Below are 16020 nucleotides of genomic sequence, written 5' to 3'. Positions count from 1 at the left end.
AAAAATTCTGTCATCCCCATCAGGGATGAAGCCTGGGTAATTCTGGTCCAGTGATATTTATATCCCTGTAGTTCATCCCTTCTGATTGGGTTCGTTCTCATCCAAACAGGTTTCCATTTTCCCAACCTGCTTACAATCGAATTCCAGTTCTTACTTCAATGTTATTAAAATTATTTTCCTCTAGTTTTATTGCAATGGCTTCCTTTACCAGAGGTCCCAAAGATCATTACACAGCACAGTAGTTTTATGACATTAGAGTCAATCTCATTGCCATTGTGAATGCTGTGTTCTACTACCACCAATTTCTCTGGGTTACCCAAATAGATACACCTCCTGTGCTCCTTGATGCAGGATTCCACCGGATGTCCCATCTGGCCAATATATGCAGCTCCACATTCAAAAGAAATCCTGCTAATGCCAGCCTACCTAACTCCCAGGTCACCTTTGACACACATAAACTATGACTTACGCTTCCTAACGGGTTTGTGGATGGTATTAATCCGGTATTTCTGTCTTGTTTTTGATCCTCTAACTCCTGCAGACTGCTGGAGGGTCTATAATATAACCCAACTGACATGGTCATACCTTTTTTCATTCCTCAGTTCAACTCAAAGTCGCACAAAATGAGTTCTCCCGTCTGTCCTGACGTAGTACTGCCGTAACATTTTCCCCGATCTCCATTCCCATTTGATCTCTCTCGCTTTGTCATGTCTAAAACAATGGAACCCCGATATGTTGAACTGCTCGTCCTGCCCCTCCTGTAACATGTCTCACTAATCCCTACAATATCATAATTCCATATGTTGATCCATGCCCTGAGCTCAATTGCCTTTCCTACAATACTTCTTGCATTAAAAATATTACTGAACGTTAGTCGCACCATACTCAAGCATTTGATTCCTGGCTTTTGTTTGAGGTCTTAACAACATCTGGTTCCACAACCACTCCACTAACTATGCTGGCACTCTGGTTCCGATACCCCTCATCATACAGTACAGGTACTAACAAACCTTCCTGCTTGGATATTAGTCTCCCTCCAGCTCAGCTGCGAAATGCCTCTTCTGTACAGGTCTCAACTTCCCTGGAATAGTCCAATCATCCAAAAATCTGGAGACTGCACCCCCCCTCCCCCCATACAACTCCTTATCCACTTGTTAAACTGTATGATCTTCCTGGTTCTGGCCTCACTAGCATGTGACATGGGTAGCAATCCTGAGATCATAACGCAGGAGGTCCTGTCCTTTAACTTAGCAGCTAACTCCCTATGCAGTACCCTGAGACCACATCCCTCACAATCGATTTCAACATCTTCCCAACTACTGAGACTAGCCAGCCTATAATTTCCTATCTTCCACCTCGCTCCCTTCTTGAAGATGGGAGTGACATTTGCAATTTTCCAGTCCTCAGAAACAATGCCAGAATCAATTCATTCTTGAAAGATCATTGCTATTGCCTCCACAATCTCTTCAGCTACTTCTTTCAGAACCCTGGTGTGCAGTCCATCTGGTCTAGTTCAGTTATCTACCTTCAGATCTTTCTGTTTCCCAAACACCTTCTCCCTAGTCTTAGCAAATACACTCACTTCTGCCCCTGACACACTCTAATTTCCAGCACACTCCTAGCGTCTTCCACAGTGAAGATTGAAGCAAAATACATATTCAGTTCATCCGCCAATCCTTTGCCACCCATTACTACGTCTCCACCATCATTTTCCAACTGTCTGATATCTACTCTCTCCTTTGTTATTCTTTACTTATCTCAAAAAATGTATTCTTTTATATTAATAAGCAAACTTACCTTCATATTTCATCTTTTCCTTCCTTATGGTATTTTTAGTTGCCTTCTTTTGGTTTTTAAAAGTTCCCAATCCTCTAACTTGCCTCTAATTTTTCCTCAATTATATGCCCTCTCTTTTGCTCTCTATGACTTCCCTTGTCAGCAACAGTTTTGAAATGCTGCCTTTAGAATACTACTACTTCTTTGGGTTTCAGCTGTCCTGCACCTTCCGAATTGCTCACACAAACTCCAGCCAATCTGCTCTGCCATTATCCTTGCTACTACCCCTGTGCAATCAATGGTGACAAGTTCCTCCCACATGCCTCTGCAATTTCCAATACTCCAATGTAATACTGAAACATTTGACTTTAGCCTGTTCCTCTCAAATTACAGGGTGAATTCTATCATTATTACTGTGTTGCCTTTAAGGCATTTGTTTAGTTTATTATATTTTTGCTTTAGTAATTAATTTGTTATCATTTTCTAGTTAAAGGTTGTTTAAAGGAAATTCGTTGTCTGTGATATATTGCGGCATGTGATGACATCACACCCGGCTACGCTGCGTCTTGTGGGAAAATACCGGTTTGGAGAAACAGGAAGGAGGGGACTTATTTGTGCAGGATCAGCGCAAGAAAAGTTTTCTTTCTACGCACTAGAAACATTAGAGAAGCACGCCATAAGTTCATGAGATAATCGATATGTTGAATTAAAAATGTTAACACTGATTCTGTTAAAAGTAATGACGGTTGATAACGTTTATGTTTTTTGTTATATAAAGAGTTGCAGATAGTTTGTGTTGAAGTGTATTTAAAGCCAGTCAATGGCGTAGGTAGATTCTGACTGTATGTTGCACTTTAATGTAATATAGTTGTTGTAGTTTTACTTTTGCAAGTATTTATGATGTAAATGTGATGTTAAGAAGGAAACAAATACTGTATATATTTTGTATTGTTTTATCAACAGTTTTCACCATATGTTAATGTGGAAGAGTGAATAGTAAACGGTTAATCTTACTGGGACCGTCTCATTGACCGGTTTATACTTGGTGTTTAGTTCAGAGTTTTTTTTACACCTGTGCAAGAACACTACAATTACAATCACAGCCTCCTTAGGGTTCCTTTACTTTAAGCTCTTTAGTTAAATCCAATGCATAGCATAACACTCCATCCAGAATGGCTGGGCTCAACCAGACGCTGTTCTAAAAAGCCATCTTACAGGCATTCTACAAATTCCCTCTCCTGTGATCCAGTATCAATCTTTTGAAATTTCTTTTCTAATTCCATTGTAATTTGCAGCCCACATCCTGGTTACTGTTAGAATGCCTGGATATCATCAAGTCCTTGAACCCTTGAAGTTCCTTAGCTTTACCCACAAGGATTCTGCATCTCCAATCCTATGTCACCTCTTTCCAAGGACTGGATTTCTTTTTTTTGCTGCACCACCACCTCTACCTACCTGCCTGTCTGCTCAATACAAATTATATACTTGGATGTTATGTTTCCAACTATAACCTTCTTTCAGCCACAATTCAGTGACACCCGTAACTGCCAATCTCTAACGGTGCTACAATACAACACTTTCAGTCCTGTATTTCTCACCCTTTTTGATTTAGTCCCCATTTTGCACTGCAACTCATCCCATTTACTACAGATTTTTTCCAATCATCTGGCTGTCTTTCCTGCCAGTCTCACTACACATTGTCTCTGCTTGTAAACCTACAGCCCTATCCTCAACTGCCATATCATTCCAGTTCCCATCTCCCGCCAGATTAGTTTAAACCCTCCCCAACCGCTCAAGCAAACCTGCCCACAAACATGTTGGCCTCGCTTGGGTTCAGGTGTAGCCCATCATTTTGAACAGGTCATACCTTCTCCAGAAGAGATCCCAATGATCCAGAGATCTGAAACTGCACCAATTCCTCAGCCACACGTTCATCTGCCAATTTGCTCTATTCTTACTGTCTCTGGCATGTGGCACAGGCAACAATCCAGAAATTGCTACTTTGGAGGTCCTGCTTTTCAGTCTTCTACCTTGCTTCCTAATTTAGTAAAGGTGCCACTGAGTGTATATGGTCTTGTCATAAACATCACTTCCACAGGCTTTGTCCTGTCCATGCCTTCTCTACCTGCTCTGCAACTTAAAAGCAACTTTTCTATCTCACTAACTTTTAGAGTATTTATCCCAAACTATTAGCACTGTTCATCCTTCCCCAGATGTCGTGCAACCTACTGTGGGGTCCCAACCCCATCTTATTTTCTCAAATTTCAGACTTCCAGCATCTCCTGCTTTTGTTTAACTCTCATGGAGAAGAGGAAATTACAGCCTGGGAAGAAAAACTTCTGGGAAATACATGAGTTCAAAGCATTCTCATCAGAATAAATACAATAGAACTGGAGAAATTCAGAGAATGGAGTCAGATCCTTTCAGAGAAAGTGGGAGGAGATGAAGTCACAATGACTCAGCAGACTGTAGAAAGGATATTATTTGTTAATGCTCCCCATAAGATGGAAATAACGTCAAGAATCAGAAGAGTCAAAAATGGACCATATGAAAATAAGAGCTGGATGGATATTAACAGCGAAGGTGGAAGCCTGTGCATTCTGTACAAGTTCAGAAACCAGCATCATAGTCATCAACATGAGAGCAGAGAGAAAAGCAGAGAGAGAAGACCCGATTAAGAGTGCTCCCTATACCCCTGAGGGAGATGGGTATAGTTTGGACCTATGTGTGCAAACATATTTTTACTTTGGCAAGCCAGAGACTGAATGAATAGAGTTGAAAGCGAAATTGCTCAAAGTGAGAGCAAATTTATCCAGACAAAAGGATGTGTAAAGAAAATAGCAAATAGCTCTCGGGACATGTTGCTGTGAGCCAGAGATGCAGAGGAAACTAGACATCCACGGTGAAAGTGAGCTGGCTGAGACCAGGAATCTGTCAAAGTGGAAAAGTGATCAGAGGTATCACAAAGGAAAGGAGAAATGTTAAAGCAGGAAGAAGCAAGCTCAACAAGAAGTAAGAGCAGATTAGAAGCAATTACTTGATGAAGTGCAATCTGCTTCTCGATTTTGAAGGAGATAAAATCAGCCAAGTAGGTTAGAGGGGTCATGAAGCTAAAGGGAAGATCTGAAAGAAACCTCAAACTTCACCTTCTGTGTGTTCAAAGTGTTTAATTGGCTGTATGAGATGGGCAAGTCTGGTACTAAAATCTTCAGCTAGGGTGGAAAGGAATCCAATATTTTGATTGTAGAGTAAGAAGCCCCGTGAACAACTGCTGAAGATTTTTATTTAAATTATAATACAAATCTTTACTGTACTTTTACAGAACAAATTGGTAAATTTGTACTGTTTTAATAATTAAAATTTAATTCATAAAGCAATGAATATTTTAAAATCAATAATGAGTAGGTGGTTGGATCAAAAATCCAGACATATAGAGTCTCTCTGCCTCATAAGAGCTGTAAAATAATTTCAAGCAAATTATGTTGTCAAACACAAAAAACATCATTCATAATTCCCTGCATTTTAAATGAGAAAATCATTATGGTTTCATGTTGATATTGTTTGGAAGCAATTGCAACAGAAATAATGATAATATGGTGACAAGTACCTATTTACATGTGGTTAAAACATGTTTCAGACATGGATTGTCATAAGCTATTCAGATATTCAAGCAAGACATTCTCTGGCAGCCACCACAGAGGGGAATAAACCACAATGTGTTAGGCAAGACCTTTAATTAGGGCAGGAAAGGGAGCAGAAGCCAAATTTGCAGGACTTATGAATGATCTCGGATCGAAAAACCGACTGCCTACTCCTCTCCATAGATGCTACCCGACTTGCTGAGTTCCTCCAGCATTTTGTGAGGTTTGTTCAAGGTTTCCAGCATCTTCAGAATCTTGTGTTTATACTTTAGATATTCACTCTGGCTTTTCTATCAAAAGTTGTGAAAGATGAAAAGTACTCAAAGCTTTTTAACGATTTAAGGAACTACTAAGGATAAATTAGGCCTTGAGGACAATCTTCAGATTTACTTTAGCTTCAAATATTTCAAATTGCAACAAATTGCAATAACAGGACGTATGGTTTAGACTAGCTATTGATGAATGAGTCAAGTCCTCTAGAATTTAATATTCCCATCTCCACTTGAACAATGAACAGATTACTCATGCAACAGACACATCAGAATGTCTCACTGAGGGAATGGTTGTTAATTATGGTGCCGACTTTATACTTACTACAGCACTACTTGAGTAAGTTCCAAATTCTAGAGGGCTTTCAGGGGACTTCTATTTTACGGGAAATGTGAATTGGCCTGCCCTCTACAACCGTAGAGAGTCTTGTTACTATTCCCATTTCCTTGCTGTAGGATAACACTTGCTTCATTACTTTGCTCTGCATTGATCACAAGGGATTGAAAGGTCATCCAGGAAGCTTTAACTAAATTCTTTGTGATGTCAGCACAAAGTGGCAAATGAAGCATGCAGCACATATTTGATCCCAGCATACTTTCACCATTACACAACAAGGCAATAAAATTTCTATCTTTTTCCTTCATTAAAGTTCTGCTTTTCACTGTAATAGAATACAATGATTTAAATTATCATATCTGCAAAGAAATTTTCCCCCATGATTTAAGTCTTGTTTCCTGATCAGATAAAATGGGCCTACTACCCATTCTATTGGTTTAAAGACTTCTTATTTTCTCCTATAAAAAAGGTACAGTAAACCACCAGGTTGAGACAACCAGAATGAATTCTGTTGCAGTTGCAGTTTGCATGAAAGATTTTTTTTTTAATGTTGATAATTAGCTTTTATAGTGGTGGTTGTCATCACACCTAGTTTGAGATTTAATTTATGTCCAACTTAAGCTACTGTTTATATCAGAATTCCTTTTTCTTCCCAAAATGCAGATCGTCTGTCTGCATGATAGAAACATACCATTTGAGTGAATTAGGGATAAGAATAAGCTGATAGAAGTACATGCTTTGTTTAAGTGTTACTGAGAAGTAAGCTAAAATGCTTTGTCATAAAGAATTCATTAGCAGAACTTTCAGATTCTGAGTGTGGCTATTCAAAAGCTGTTTTCCTTGACTAGAAAGTCTAAAAGTAAAGTGGCAGACTATCAAGACAAGGGATTGTTACTTAGGACTGACATGAAGAGAAATCTCTTTATATTGAGTGTTTGAATGTTAGTGCTGGTGCTTTACTACCTTAAAAAAGTGGTTGTTCAGTCATTTGATACTTTCAGAACAAAAACAGGTTGATTTTTAGAAATAGGAAAATCAAATGTTAAAACAAATTGGAGGCAGCCATGAGCAGACCAGGCTTCAGGTACTGGAAGACTTAGCCACACTTCTATATTCTAAATTTTATGCATTAGACACTGTTGCTAAATATCACAAAATAAGCAAAGCATTCAGCACTGGTTGAAAACTGTGAACTTAATTATAATAGAAAGTTACATTGTCCTGTGACTGATAAAAGCTAGGTTAATACTGACGAAGAAAACAGCCCCTTCCTGGGTAAAGAAATTCAATGGAAAAGAGAACTGACGGTGTATGCTCCACAGAATTGCTCAGGACAGACTTGAAATAGCCCATAATGTACAACTTCTTGGGTTCCATCACTCTTGCACTAGAATTAGACTGCAAAAGCAGAAACAGTCTTCAATAGTGCAGAATATCTACAACAAATGACTTTTTCCATCAATTAACCACATTAATTGCCAATGAACTATTGGATGAAAAGGGTCAACTCAAAGAGAAAAAAAAATCAAAAAGTGACAAATTTACAGTTTTAAGCCATCACAAACTAAAACATTAACACATGCATTACTGAAGCCTATAATACAATGTTCAAACAAAAATAAGTTGTGCATTCCTCTGAAATCTCACTACACAAAAACATTTAACTGCAGCACATAGCTCACAAATGCATCAGATTCTCCTCTCAACTCCTAACCAATAGGTGACTTCATTCCTTCAACGGTCCACTCAGTGTGTCTAACTGATCCACTACGGCCATTAATGTGACAACATAGTTGTTTAGACTGCAGCTACATTATCGCGCAGCTGTGCTGAGATGAAACCATTGAGCCACAGTGAATTTTCACTTTCAGCAAGTCAGTTTTCAAGTGGGTGTGGAAAGAGAGGAAAAAATAAACCATATGTGCACCAGAAGGTTTACAATACCATGTCAAATTGAGCTGACCATGGCTATCTACTTCTTGATCAAGTTATCTATGCTTTTCATGAATCAAATTAAAGCTGATTCTTCCAATTGTTTTCAGTCTTCTAGATGCTCACTTTGTTTGCAACCACTTATGGCAGACAACCATGGCAAATGTGTGCAGAGATTAAAAGCCCATCAGTTTACTACACCCTTTCCTTTATGAAATCTCTAGAATGATTTACTAATCAACTACTTCTAAAGCACAAGAACCTAACAATTGTGCCCTTATGGTGGTTTCTTGCAATTCTTAGAACAGTCGTATTTCCATTCCAGGAGAATAATTAATTTTGCACAAGGCCATAGGAAAATTGTGTTTCATGGTAAAGATTCATTAGCACTCTTGCCAGGCACATAAAAGGTCTCAACATAAACTAATCAAGATTTTCAGCCAAAAACTTTCACTTGGCAGAACATGTACAGTATTTAACTTTCAAATGTTTCTGTAATCTTGTTTTGGGAACATAAAAGTCATAATATATAGCACAGCTAGTATGCTTCAGTGACTACAAATGCTAGCCAAAGCAGCCTTTTTTCAAAGTTGCAGAATTGTGGATTTAAACAGTATACCAGGATTTGAGTACAATCACCATAGACCTAAGGAAATATGGTACCAACAGAAATTCTGGACTATTAGTCTGTTTTTCCATAGGTTTTAAATATCTCAAATATTAAATATTAAATATTTAATGCTTAAATTCATCAGCCCTAAAAACCCAACTAAAAATAAGTCACATTTTACTAGGTCTCAGCTACTTCGAATTGGCTTCCTGTGTAACTTTGAATTGATTTTAACATTCTATTATTTGTTTGTAAAGCTCTCAATGGTCTGAGACCACAGTACATCACAGAATCACTTTCATTTTATAATTCTGCTCAAGCTTTCACAGCTTCTTCCACTGGTCTCTTAAAATTTAAATAGTCGCCCTCAAAAGACAATTGGCAGTTCAGCTTTTTTGAACTACACTCCTAACTTTGGAACTCAATACCAAAAATTATAAGGGATGCAGACTCAGTTGACACTTGTGAACACCAGCTCAAAAGCTATTTATTTAACCTTGGTTTTAACTAACATCTTTTTGTCTTTTATTTTTATGTTTGCACTTTATGCATTTTAAAGCACTTTGAACTACGCCGTCTGGATGAAAAGGGCTTTACAAATAAGTTATTATTACTACAACAATGAAATAACTCAATATACAAAGTTTATTTCCTGTTACTGTTCAATTAGAACAAAACAGGAAAATATTATTCTTTGATGTATTAATTCACTAGATGATAGTTGTAAGCAAGAATAGTAACACATAAAAACCATGTCAACTTCAAATGCAGAAGTTACAAACATAACTTTTAAAGCACACACCATTGGGCTAAAGGACAGCTTCTACCCCACAACTGCAAGACTATTGGACTTTTGACCTCACAATCCACTTCTTTATGGTCATGCACCTTATTCTCTGCTGGCATACTGTATTCTACATTCTATTATTGCGTTCCCTTGTACTATCGCAATGCACAGTTGTAATGAAATGAATGGATAGACAACAAGCAGAACAAAGTTTATCTCCCTATCTTGGTACATGTGATAATAATAAACAGAGAATACCAAAAATAAATTAAATTCAAATAAATATTAGGAAAGCAAAATGAATCTAAAACTGTGCCCTAAGTGTTATGCTTAAAGATGAGCACACTCTTGAAAGTACCAAAAGAAACTGGACAAATGTTTTATACAACCAAGCATGATTCTGCATCAAACTATGAGAAAGCTGCACTTGCAACGTGTAATAGACACTGATGTATCCAATATTTTAGTAATATTGCAAATAAATTATTTGATTAAGCATTCTTTGTTGTTTACATAATTCTTTATGGGTTATATGTAAGAAGTATGTGAATGACATATGTTATTACGCCACCATGTCATATGTGAGTGCTTCACTAAAGAAAAACTAAACACGAGTATCCCTGGCTCTCGTACTTTTCTTTTGGTTAGTTTCTGGAGTTATGAAACAGAACAGATACTGTGAAAAACTACTGTACAAGTGGAAAAACATCAGATTAGAGCCAGAGGTTACGGGCTCACATCTCGTGATGAACTCAAATTCATAAGGAATGATGACATTTCATCAAAATCCAAAGGAGCCATATACAGCTAAGATGCTAAATCAAAGCCCATTTGCCACTTTTAAAATGGTAGCCACGCACGCACTGTTTTCTGACCAACATTAAAGAACATTTCAACAAAGAGTAGATTTACTCTGCCATCCAGTGAAATAACGATTGATCTCCTACCTCAAAATCTACTTTCACATCAATCCCCACAGTCCTTTGGTCTTCAAAAATTTATTGATCTCAACCTTTAATACAACCGAGCATCCATAGTTACTACAATAGAGCACGGCAGAGGCTGCAAATGAAGACGTTTTTTATTTCACTATGAAATGACTATTTATTCTAAGATGAACCCTGCTCCACCCAATTATAGATTCACCAACCTTACACCAGTTACTCTGCAACCCCATTTTCCTGAAAAAGTACATTATCTGTTATTAGCACCTGAAAAACTCCATTATCTATTATTATCATAGAATTGTTAACACTGCAAAAAGAAACTATTCAGCCCATAGTGGCTCTTTATAAGTAATGCATTGCTCATAGAAGTCCTGATGAAAGAAGAAAGATGACTAAGCAGCAGTGGGGCAGAGTTGCTTTCTGCAACCTTGTCCACCCATAAAAATGTTATTGAAGCCTAAGAGTAACATTATCAGCATATATTATTGTGTGACAGGCTTTAATATAACAGTCTAAGCTTCTAACTGTCTGCCTGTGTGTGGGCTGAATAGTTCCCTTTTGCCTATATCACAATCTTTCCACCTGGATGCAGAGCAGCTTTCAAAAGAGTTAAGAGGCTCAAACCCGAGCAACCAGGAATCCATGAGGTAGATCTGCATTTGACGATGCACCATTCTATTCAGATGCATCAGTGCTTAAAACTGCACCGTTTGCAGTGAATTATGAATGCAGCTTGTCTATTGTGCAAACCAGTCTCTTCTCTAAAGACTCAAAAAAAACAACCATCATAAACAGAAACCCCTCCCATAAGACAAAGGAGCAGAATTAGGCCATTAAACAGATCGAGTCTACTCTGCCATTCATTATGGCTGATTCCAGACCCTTCTCAACCCCATTCACCTGCCTTCTCACCATGTCCTTTGATGCCCTGACCAGTCAGGAAACTACCAACTTCCACCTTAAATATTCCACAGTCTTCACCTCCACTGCTGTCTGTGACAGAGCATTCCACAGATTCACCACTCTGGCTAAAAAAGTTCCTCCTTACTTCTGTTCTAAAAGGTCACCCCTCAATTTTGCGGTTCTACTCTCCAGTTCTGGTGGGATACCCCCACCAGAGGAAACATCCTCTCCACATCCCATTTTTCTAGTTCTTACAACATCGGTAAGTTTTAATGAAATCCACCCCCCCCCCCCCCAACCAACAACCCCACATTCCTCTAAATTCCAGTGAGCACAGGCCCAAGGCTGCCAAAAGCTCCTCATATATTAACCTGCTCATTCCCAGAATCATCATCATAAACCTCCTTTGGACTCTCTACAATGACAACACATCCTTTCTCAGATATAGAGCCCAAAACTGTTTGACAACATTCCAAGTTGGGCCTGACTAGTGTCTTATAACACTTCTGCACTATCTCATTCTGATTATATTCTATTCCCCTTGAAATAAATGCCACCATTGCATTTGCCCTCTTCACCACAGATTCAACCTGTAAATTAAATTTATGGGAGTCTTGCACAAGGACTCCTAAATCTCTTTGCATCTCTGATGTTTGAACCTTCTCTCCATTTAGATAATTGTCCACACTACTGTTCCTTTTACTAAAGTGCATTTCCATATATTTCCCAGTACTGTATTCCATCTGCCACTTATTTGCCCATTCTTCCAATCTGTCCAAGTCCTGCTACAATCGCGTTGCTTCCTCAGTTCTACCTACACCTCCAGCAATCTTCGTATCATCCGCAACCTTTGCAACAAAGCCAACTTCATTATCCAAATCATTGACAAACATTGTAAAAAGTAGCAGTCCCAATACTAACCCGAGAAACACCGCTAGTCACTGGTAGCCAACCAGAAAAGGCCCCCTTATTCCCACTCGCTGCCTCCTAGCTGTCAGCCATTCCTCTATCTATGCCAGTATCTTTCCTGTGTTGCCATTGGATTTTATCTTGTTAAACAGCCTTATCAAATGCAGTCTGAAAATTCAAGAAAATGGCATCCACTGCCACTCCATTGTCCACCTGACTTGTTACTTCCTCAAGTAACCCCAACAGATTTGTCAAGAAAGATTTATCTTTACATGCTGACATTGACTTATTTTATCATTGGTCTCCAAGTACCTGAAAACCTCATCCTTAATAATAGACTCCAACACTTTCCCAACCACTGAAGTTAGCTTAACAGGCCTATAATTTTCTTCCTTTTGCCTTTCGCCCTTATTAAAGAGTGGAGTGACATTTGCAATCTTCCAGTCCTTCAGGACGCTGCCAGGATCAAGTAATTCTTGAAAGATTATGATCGATGCATCCGTTATCTCTTCAGCAACCTCTTTCAGGACTCTGGGATGTAATCCGTCTGGTCCAGGTGATTTATCCACCTTAATACCTTTCAGTTTGCCTAGCACCTTTTCCCTTGTAATTGCAAAGGCACTCACCCCTGCTCCCTGACACTCACAGACCTCTGGCACACTGCTAGGATGTTCCACAGTGAAGACTGATGTAAAGTACCCATTAAGTTCATCTGCCATTTCCTTGTCCCCATCACTACCTCATCAGCATCATTTTCCAGTGGTCCAGTATTAACTCTCACCTCCCTTTTACTCTTTATGATTCAGCCTTTAACTTTTTTAGTTGCCTTTTGTTGGATTTTAAAAGCTTCCCAGTCTTCCAACTTCCCATTCACTTCTGTTCCCGTATTTGCCCTTTTCCTGGCTTTTATGAAGTCCTTAACATCTCTTGTCAGCCACAGTTGCTTACCCCTGCCATTTGAGACAACTTTTTCTTTGGGACATATCTATCCTGGGCCTTGTGAATTATTCCCAGAAACTTAAGCCTCCTCTGCTCTGTCATCATCCCTTCAGTATCCTCCTCCAATCCACCTGGGCAAGCTCCTCTCTCATGCCTCTGTAATTCCCTTGACTCCACTGTGATACTGATACATCTGACATGCTTCTCCCTCTCAAACTGCAGTATGAATTCAATCACATTATGATTACTGCCTCCTAAGTGTTCTTTTAAATTAAACTCCCTAATAAAATCTGTTTGTTTTTTTTTAAAAAAACACAACACCCAATCTAAGATAACCTTTCCCCGAGTAGGCTCAAGCATAAGCTGCTTTAAAAAGCCAACTTGTAAGTATTGAACAAATTCCCTCTCTTTTGATCTGTCACCAACCTGATTTTCCCAATCTGCTTGTATATTGAAGTCTCCCATTACAATTGTGTCATTACCTTTATTACATGCCCGTTCCAGCTCCCTTTGCAATCTCAACCCCACTTCTTGGATACTTTTTGAAGGCCTATATCAATTGCATAATAGTTTTTCACCCTTGCAATGTCTTAACTCCACCCACAACAAATCATCATTCTCTAACCCAATGTCACCTCCCACCCATCATTCTCTCAGTTATAAAGTCATATAGCACAGAAACAGGCCTTCAGGCCCAACTCATCCACACTGACCAAGATGTCAATATAAGCTGGTCCCAATTGCCTGTGTTGGGCCCTCTAAACATTTCCTGTGAACCTGTCCAACTATTTTTAAATACATGCCTCAATCACATCCTCTGGTAGCACATGCCAAATACTGACCATTCTCTGGGTGAAACAATTGCTTCAGATAGCTATTAAATCTCTCTCATTTCACATTAAACTTATGCCCTCTTGTTTTTGATTCCCTAAACCAAAGAAACAAACAGTACATTTGGCCTATCTATGCCCCTTATGATTTTATACAGCTCAAAGGTTACCATTTATTCTCCTATATTCCAGTAAAAATAAACCCAACATGCCCAATGTCTTGCCATAATTTTGCCTGTGAATTCCCTAGTGAATCTCCTCTGTATTCTTTTCAGCTTAATGGCTTCATTCCAATAGCAAGGTAAGCAGCAGTGAATGTAATATTGTAGTTGTAGCTTCACCAACATTTCATACAACTGCAACATTACACCCCAATGTCTATATTCAATGCCCTGAATGATGAAATGTCCTGTGTGCCAAAAGCCTTTTCACCTTCCTGCCTACCTAAGGGGCCACTTTCAGGGACCAATGTACTTGTACTCAAATGTCCTTCTGCTCTAAAACATTCCACAGGGCCCCATCAGTGACTCTCAAGGTCCTATCTGGATTTCTCTTTCCAAAATGGAATACCTCATGCTTATCTAGATTTAAACTCAATCTGCCATTCCCTGGCCCATTTACACAGCTGAAAAAAGTCCCTCTGTAAATCCTGAGTACCAACTTCACTATCAACAACACCATCTGTTTTGGTGTTACCTGTAAACTTGCTAACCATACTTTATACATCCTCACCCAAATTATTGATACAGATTACAAATAGAAAATGGACTAACACCAAGCTTTGGGGAACACTAGTCACAGGTCACCACAAATCAAACTTCCGTAATTTCCTTCTGCTTCCAACAATCATGCCAATTCAGTATCTTTCCCCGGACCCTATGTAATCAAACCTTCTAGAGCAGACTACAACATGGAACCTTGAAGTTCTTACTGAAGTTCATATAGACTGTCGATCATCCAGCCATCAATGGTTTTGTTGGTTAATTCTTCAAAAAAATGAAAACAATGTAAACACACTTAAGATGCAAACTCTCATTCATTTGCCTTCCATCGTTAGGCAAAAGCTTGAGGGCAAGAACTACCAGACTCAAAGAGAGCTTTGTTGCACTGTTATCTATCCTGAACAGATCTCACGTATGCCAAGGTGAACTCTTGACTTTCCGGTCTGCCTTGTCAAGGCCCTTGTACTTTCTCAGAAATAACATTAGATTCTGCATGGTTTTCATTTCACTTCCTTGATATAATTATGAATGGCATGATCTGTCTAGATCGGGGGTCGGCAACCTGCGGCTCCCGAGCCATTTGTGGCTCTTTCACCTCTGTGCTGCGGCTCCCTGTGGCTTTGGGAAATAATTGGTCAGTATTTAATTAAAATGTATTTTATGTTAGTTTGTTAGCTTTTGAAATGTAATTCTAAATTTGAAGATTATGGTGATCTTGTACAATCTAAGTGTGGCGACACATTTCCTGGCACATCTGAAACGGCTCACAATTAGCCAGCATTCCGGCTAAGGGAGATAGCCTACGGGGGTTTGTGAGTACGCGTCTTTTGCAGCATCTGCGTCCATGGGGGCTGGGTTGAGGGAGGCTTAAAAGCAAGGCTGTTTAGTTCGAATAAAGTTATTCGACTGCAGTTTACTGACTGCGTGAGCACACCGCTACAACGTGTTTTTATCGCTATTAATATACGTCACCACTGCCAATACCTGACACCCGCCAGTGCGCGATTTCTTTAATTTTTCGATCCAAGGTAAGCCAACTATGGAGAATTCTAAAAAAAGAAAAGTGACTGAAGAAAACAGAACGTTTAATGATACGTGGACAGATTCATTTGCTTTCACTGTTGACGAGACTGGTTTACCGGTATGCTTAATATGCAATGAGAAACTAGCAAACAACAAAAAGTCAAATGTCGCAAGGCATTTCCAGAGTAAACACGCAGCCTTTGCTCAAAAATATCCGGATGGAGATGAGAGAAAAAAAGCCGTTTCGGAACTGATGCGGAAGGTTGATCTGAGCAAAAATCATTTCCAGAAATGGATGAAGTCTGGAAAATCAACGACATACGCCAGTTATATTGCCGCTCAGGAAATAGTCAGGCACGGGAAGCAGTTTACAGATGGTGAATATATAAAAGAAT

The 16020-nt window shown here is 39.0% G+C and overlaps 1 protein-coding gene across 5 annotated transcripts in view; it reads right to left on the bottom strand.

Moving 5' to 3' along the window:
- Positions 1-16020, bottom strand: part of LOC132399784 (cadherin-4-like) — a 689576-nt gene that overhangs the window by 608353 nt on the left and 65203 nt on the right. The gene's annotated exons all lie outside the window — the stretch shown is intronic.

The sequence above is a fragment of the Hypanus sabinus genome, chromosome 9, assembly GCF_030144855.1.
Source record: "Hypanus sabinus isolate sHypSab1 chromosome 9, sHypSab1.hap1, whole genome shotgun sequence".
In the NCBI taxonomy this organism is placed as follows: Eukaryota; Metazoa; Chordata; class Chondrichthyes; order Myliobatiformes; family Dasyatidae; genus Hypanus; species Hypanus sabinus.
The sequence above is the reverse complement of the archived record's forward strand: the minus strand, read 5'-3'. Positions and strand labels throughout refer to the sequence as shown.